Source organism: Hemiscyllium ocellatum, chromosome 24 (genome assembly GCF_020745735.1).
Source record: "Hemiscyllium ocellatum isolate sHemOce1 chromosome 24, sHemOce1.pat.X.cur, whole genome shotgun sequence".
NCBI lineage: Eukaryota > Metazoa > Chordata > Chondrichthyes > Orectolobiformes > Hemiscylliidae > Hemiscyllium > Hemiscyllium ocellatum.
In genome coordinates this window covers 34,414,972-34,422,483 of record NC_083424.1, presented here as the reverse complement: position 1 = coordinate 34,422,483, position 7,512 = coordinate 34,414,972, and positions in this window count along the sequence as shown.

The window sequence follows — 7,512 nt, the reverse complement described above, 5'->3', positions numbered from 1 at the left end:
AAACAGATTAACAAGTTTTAATCAGTTCTGTTTTTATACCTAAACACACTGAGGGTGATGCTGTTTTGTGTGTTTAAGTTATTTATTTTTCTCTTTTTCACTGGTCCACAAATTTTCACTGAACAGAATTATTCCTATTTGAGTTCCACTGCTTTAAATGGGTGATCCAATTACAAAAGGCACTGTTGTTGTGGTTCTGTTTGCCGAGCTGGAAGTTTTTGCTGCAAACAAAAGGCACTATTTTTAAGATCTTTGCTGGGTCCACTTGATTTCATTGTGGTAATTTGTCAAGACACTTTTTTTTTTCCCTAAAGGAATGAACAAAACCCTACACTTTTATGATCCATAAATTGACACTTGGAGCCAAATTTTGCAAAATGACAACTGATGGGTTCTTTAAACTTCAGTTTTAGATTCAGAAGGAATCACTGCTGTAATATTTTGTTCTCACAACCCACATGCTCTGCTGCACAAATCATCTGCTTCTCAAATTTTCCATCTCTTGCAGTATATTATTCACCAGATACGTGTCACTGGCTAGGTTTGCATTTATTACTTAGCTATGCTCTGAAAATTAGGGATAAGACACCAGACTCTTAACAAGCCAGTTGACTCAATTAGACCAGAGCAGGTAAGGGTGTTGTTTCCATGAGTGAACCAGGTAGGGTTTTACTGGCCACTAATTCATGGTTATCAGTAGACTCTAATTCCAAACTTTTATTTGATTTCAACAACCTACCATCTGTGATGGGAGAATTCAAATTGTCCCCAGGACATCACCTGGGTTAAACTATAAATCTCCACTACTGCAGCAAAGATCTGGGAAATTTTTAACCTGATGAGTCAACTGGTCACAACAGTATGACATGGATAGCCAGTGAAAGTATGAAATGGACAAGCTGTATGTTTTTAAAAACTAACCTGCACTCTTGCTTTGAGTCTTCATACCATTTCAGATCCGACTTCAGAATCTCTACAATGCAGAAGCAGGCCATTCATCCCATCAAATCTACGCTGATCCTACAAGCGTCCTGCCTTGACCCATCTACCCCCTAACCTTAATCCCTGTTAGACAGTGTTTCCCATGATTAAGCCATATAACCTATACATTACTGGACACTAAGGGCAATTTAGAATGGCTAATTTAGCAAACTTGCACATCTTTGGACTGTGGGAGGAAACTAAAGCACACAGAGGGGAAACAGGCAGACATGAGAATGTGCAAACTCTACAGAGGCAGTTGCCTGAGGGTGGAATTGAACTGGGTCTCTAGTACTGTGAGGCAGCATTGAGGGCAGCACAGTGGCTAGCAATCCAGTAGTATGATCAGCTAGGAAAATAAACATGATAGAAGAGCCTTGCCAGTGCTTGCTTTAGTCCACAAACATAGGTGTGGCCATATCAAAAATAGAATGTACTAAGATCTGCGTGAGGTGGCATTATTCAATGTATCTCATAGATTGGATAGGTAAAATAAGTAATCTTACCACAGATGAGGCTAACTCCAAGACTGTATGCATAGCTCGTGATTTTGTAACTTTCTAAGTTGAATAGAATACACTCCCACCCAGGGAAACCATCTCATTTTGACTCCAACTCTTCAATCTGGATGAAATTGTGGAGAAGATCCAATAAACCTAGATGGATTGTTCACAAACGCAAGGAAGGGAAGGCATAGATTTCAAATACATTTTTGAAGCATTATTTTATTTCTAATTAGTTTGCCACCTAGATTACAAATTACATTTTTAAAACACTGCAGCAAAATACAGCATATTCAAATTTATTTCAACAAAGTGACAATAGTATATAAATAAATGGAAAAATAGGCAGCATATTTTAACTACTCTCTCCTTTAGAATGCTAAAATAAAACCGAAGGTAATGTTAAAAGGTATATTTTCAATAAGGTTCACAACAAATGCAGTACTTTTTTTTAATAAAGGAACAAATATATTGTGCACCCACTGGGAACAGAAGCTTCTCTAGCTGCACCTATCAGTCGACTAACTTTTCCACTTGTGCAGTGCTATTTATAGTTGTTACAAATGCATACACAAAGTATGCTTACATTTCACTATGACTACTGCTGGCGCTGGAAAATCTGGTTTTGCGACACCAATACATTTAAACTTTACGTTTATCCAAGAAGCGGAAGTTTATTGCAGTAAAGCCCAATTAACAGCCAAACTGGATGCCACTACTGAGTTGCAACTGAACACTGGGATCTGAGAGTATTACAGTACAGTAGTAAGAGTTTGTATTTCTATAGCACCTGTAACCTCAAGGCGCTTCATTCAGGAGTTGATAGTGTCACAAAAGATGATATTAGGAGAGATGACCAAATAAGTAAACTTTAACAAGCCTCCTAGAGAAGGAAAGGAAAATACAGTCAGAGAGGTTGAGGAAAGAAAGATACAGTCAAAGAGGTTAAGGAAAGGAATTGCAGAGCTGAGAGCCAAGCAGAAGAAGAATGACGGGATCTGTAAAATCAGGATGTCTAAGGGGCTAAAATTAGAGTGCAGGTATTTCGCGGCATTTTGGGACTGGAAGAGATTACAAAGGAAGGGAGAGGGGAGGTCATAAGTTGATTTGAAAATGACAATGAAAATTTTAAAAATAGGTATTTCTTAACATGGAATCAATTGCAAGGGGATGATGGGTGAACAAGATTTGGTAGGAGTTGCGATATGGGTATAATTCTTAAATTAGCTTCAATTTAGTAGAGGGTAACGTGCCAGGACAGCCAAAAGTGAATCGGAGTTTACGGATACCAAAAGCATAGTTGAAGTTTTCAGCCACAAATGAACTGAGGTAGAAGTAGATTTGGGCAATGTTTTAAAGGTAGAAATAAAGGGGTGTCAGTGATGAAGCTAGTTTATTTTGAAGGAGTGGCCAAGAAGATTAGGGTAGTGCAGTAGACATTGTCTACATGGGCTTTAGAAAGGGCTTTAACAAGGTACCACACGGTAGGTTGTTGAGTAAGATTAAATCTTACAGGATCCAGGGACAGCTAGCCAATTAGATAGAAAATTGCCTTGACGGTAGAAGACCGTGGTAGAGGGTTGTTTCTCAGAATGGAGACCTGTGACCAGTGGTGTACTACAGGTATCAGAGGGCTCAGCATCGATGTTCATCATTTATATAGATGATTTGGATGTGAACATAAGTATGGTTTGGAAGTTTGTGGATGACACTAAAATTGGTGGTTATCTGGGAATGCAGTGAGATCTTGATCAACTGGACAAGTGGGCTGAGAACTGGCAGATTGGGTTTAATTTAGATAGCTGCAAGGTGTTGCATTTTGGTAAGGCAAACCACAACAGGACTTACACAGTAATGCTAGGGCCCCGGGGAGTGTTATAGAAATGAAGAGATTTAGGGGTACAGGTTCATATCTCCTTGAAAATGGAGCCACAGGTAGACAGGATGGTGAAATAGCATACTTGCTTTCATTGGTCAGAGCACTCAGTATAGGAATTGGGGTATTTTGCTGTAGCTGTACAAGATACTGGTGAGGCAACATGTGGAGTGCTGTATGCAGTTCTGGTCAGCCTACTATAGAAAGAATATCATTAAACTAAAAAGAGTGCAGAAAAGATAGATTAGGATGCTACCTGGACTGGAAGGTTTGAGTTATAAGGAGAGGTTAAATAAGCTGGGACTTCTTTCTCTGGAGCATAGGAAACTGAGGGGTGACCTTATAGAGATCTATAAAAACACAAGAGGCGTAGATAAAATAGATAGCCAATAGCATTTCCCATTGAGAAGTCTAAAACTAGAGAGGGTAAAAGTTTAAGATGAGAGGAGAAAGATACAAGAGGAGCAATTGTTTTCACAGAAGGTAGTGAGTGTCCAGAATGGGCTGCCAGAGGTAGTGGTGGAAGTGAGTACTATTTTTTCATTTAAGAAACAGACAGGTATGTGGATGGCATAGGTACGGAGGGATTGAACCAAATGCAGGCAAATTGGACTAGTTTAAATTGTGAAAACTGAGTGGAATGAGCAAATTGGGCTGAAGGGTCTGTTTCCATGCCGTGGATCTCTATGACTTTATGACTTAGATATATGAGTAAAAACTCACCTGATATTTAAATATTACACTATAGTTGAAAACTGTCTGGACTTGTAGGCTAACGTTTGATGATTTTTTTTTGAAAGGTTAGTGAACTCGTCAAATAATTTGGCAATGTCACTGCCTTAGATGCAATCTCTGTCTACATCGGTGAAAACAATTGTTGCAGTGTTACTTGGAAAATTATGCCCAAAATGAGAACAAAATACTGAAGCAAGGTCAGTTGTTTTATGCAGGGTTTACAAAACTCAGATTAGGATGACTGTACCAGGGGACATAGAGAACAAGGATGAACAGAGTGAATGGTACATAGAAAACAATTTAAATCAGATTCTCCTTTTACCACTACTGAACAATTCCTTGATCCCCTTGCAGGCATTAATGTTGAAAATTCCGAATATAATTACATATGGCCCACTAATAAGATGTTAAATCTATACAATCATGCATGAATTGACTTGGACTCCATTTTGACAGCTTATATAGATTAAAGAAGCTGGACCTTACAAAAATAAACTATTTCAAAATGCTCTATACACATACAATTTGTACATTCAATCCCTCTATTTTACTATAATTTACTTAATCTACTAGATAGTCTAAACAGATTATTTGCTGTATTTAAATAATGCCCAAAATGACATTGTTCTCAAAGGCAGATGCTACTTTCACTATACCTGCAAACACTACATTCAAAGTGATTTCCTCACACTGCTGTGCACGAAGTGCAATAACATTACTTAAAGAAACGTGCTTACAATTCAACATACATTTATTTTAAATTTTAGGTGGAAGACAAAGTAAATTATTGCTCAGTTATCCAGATAAAATAGCACATCTGGGCAGAATCTTATGACTCAAACACTAAATACAATATGCTTAAGCCAAGTTTTAAAACAAAAATTTAGGAATGTGTTTAGATATGGTGATTTTTTGATAGAAGGTTACTTTTATATTATGCTTGCCTGTGTAATGGCAAGTTTATAGAGTTATAAATTCAAACAAAGGAATTAACTCCTCAAATGAGAAATGCTTTAAGTACAATTAAATTATACAATCAAAGGCACAAGTATTTAACTGCTTGATACTAGCATACATATGAACAAAGCAATGCTAAAAATCAAAATACCATACTTGCAAGGAAAATATAGCAAAATATTTTTAGTTTTATGCAAGGTTAATCATACACTTCAAATACAACTGTACATGTAAATCTGATCTTTAGGGGGCATACTTCCTTGCAAGACATACAGAGAGAGGAAGCCTTTTTTAGCATTATGTAGACTCTGGAAGAGTTCCAATGGACTGGACAGCAGCTAATACAACCCTACTCTTTAAAAACAAAGATGGGAGAGAGAAAATGGGGAACTCTCGGCAAGTTAGCCTGACACTGGTGGTGGAGAAAATGCTGTAATCAATTATTAAGAATGTAATAACTGAGCACTTGGAAAGTGACAGAATTGGTCTTGGTCAGCCTGGATTCACTAAAGGGAAATGGCTCTTGAGCAATCTTCTGGAATTTTATTTTGAAGGATGTGAGCAGTAGAGTGGACACGGGTGACTCAGTAAATGTCGTGGATCTGGACTTTCATGAGGCTTTTGACAAGTTTCCACATGAAAGATTAGTAATGAAAATTAAAACTCGTGTTATCAGAGGCAATGTATTGATGTGAATAGAGAACTGGTTGGCAGACAGGAAGCAGAGGGTTGGAATAAACGGGTCCTTTTCAGAGTGGCAAGCAGTGATGAGTGGGGTGCTGCAGGGTTTATTGCTAGGACCCTGGCTGTTCACAATATACATTAATGGTTTGGACGAAGGAATTGAATACAATATTTCCAAATGTGTAGATGACACTTAGCTGGGTGGCAATGTGTACTGTGAGGAGAATGCTAAGGGGCTGCAGAGTGACTTGGACAGATTGGCTGAGTGGGCAAATACTTGACAAATACAATATAGTGTGGATAAATGTGAGGTTATCCACTTTGGTCACAAAAACAGGAAGGCAGATTATTACCTAAATGGTGGCTGTTTAGGAAAAAAGTGAGGTACAATGAGACCTGGGTTCGTGGTGGAACAGTCATTGGAATGCAGGTGCAGCAGGCATTGAGGAAAACTAATGGCATGCTGGCTTCATAGTAAGAGGATTTGAGTGCTGGAGTAAGGATGTCTTGCTGCAGTTATACAGAGCCTTGGTGAGGCCACACCTTGAGTACTGTGTGCAGTTTTGGTCTCCTAGCCTGAAGAAGGACATTCTAGCTATTGAGGAAACCAGTGAAAGCTCACCAGATTGATTCCTGGGATGACAGGACTGACATATGAGGAAAGATTGGATCGACTGGGCTTGTATTCATTGGAAGTTAGCAGAATGAGGGGAAATCTCAGAGAAACATAAATTCCTTATGGGACTGGACAGGTTAGATGTGGGAGGAATTTTTCTGGTGTTGGGAAAATCCAGAACTAGGGGGTCACAGTCTAAGAACAAGGGGTAAACCATATAGGATTGAGATGAAGAAGAATTTCTTCACTCAGAAGAAGAATTGTCTCCCACAGGAAGATATATTCAAGAGGGAGATGGGTGTGGCCCTTGCAGCTAAAGGATCAAGGGATAGGGGAATAGAGTAGGAATGGGATTCTGAGATTGCATGATTGGTCATGATTGTATTGAATGGTGGTGCAGGCTCGAAGGGCTGAATGGCCTACTTTTATACCCATTTTCTATGTTTACTTAAACAACTTGCAAATTTTGATACAGAATTTTTCTTGATATGCATAAAAATCCCCTTTGAATGAGATGACAACTTAAAAAGAAAACATTCATTCATGGGATGAGAACATAGCTGCCCAAACCATCATTTATTGCCCATCCCTAACCGCCTACAGGGCAGTTAAGAGTCATAGAATATTCACACCTAAACTGTGTATGCTATTCTTGGAAGACAACAATCCGTCTTAGTTAATGTACGGCATCAATGTAATTGGAAAGAGCAGTAATGCATTTGTCCACAATTAGACAAGATATAGTTTATTTGTAGGAAATTAAAATACTTGAAAAAAATTCTGCAATTCTAATTTAGCCTTAAATATTTTTCATTTGAAATCTCTCATCTAAAATATCAAAAAGGTTTAACTTAACAGAGTGACAAATAGCATTGAATCCAAAATTCCAGAGATGAAAGCAGCATTCTAAAGCACCAGTGAATGGCACTAGTTTTTATAACTGTGAAATTAGCATTACTTTGTTTCAGTTAGTTTGTATCCTGGTAAATAATTCCAAATCAGAATAAGTGGCAGCATATATTCAATTTCTTATCTTATGTTTTAGTATCTATATTTTGCACTAAATATTTTGTTGATCCTCATCACACCCAATTCTCTTTGTTGACAGCTTCCATGTATGTCAAATTGAGTTAAAATATTCTTGTTTATTCTATTAGCTT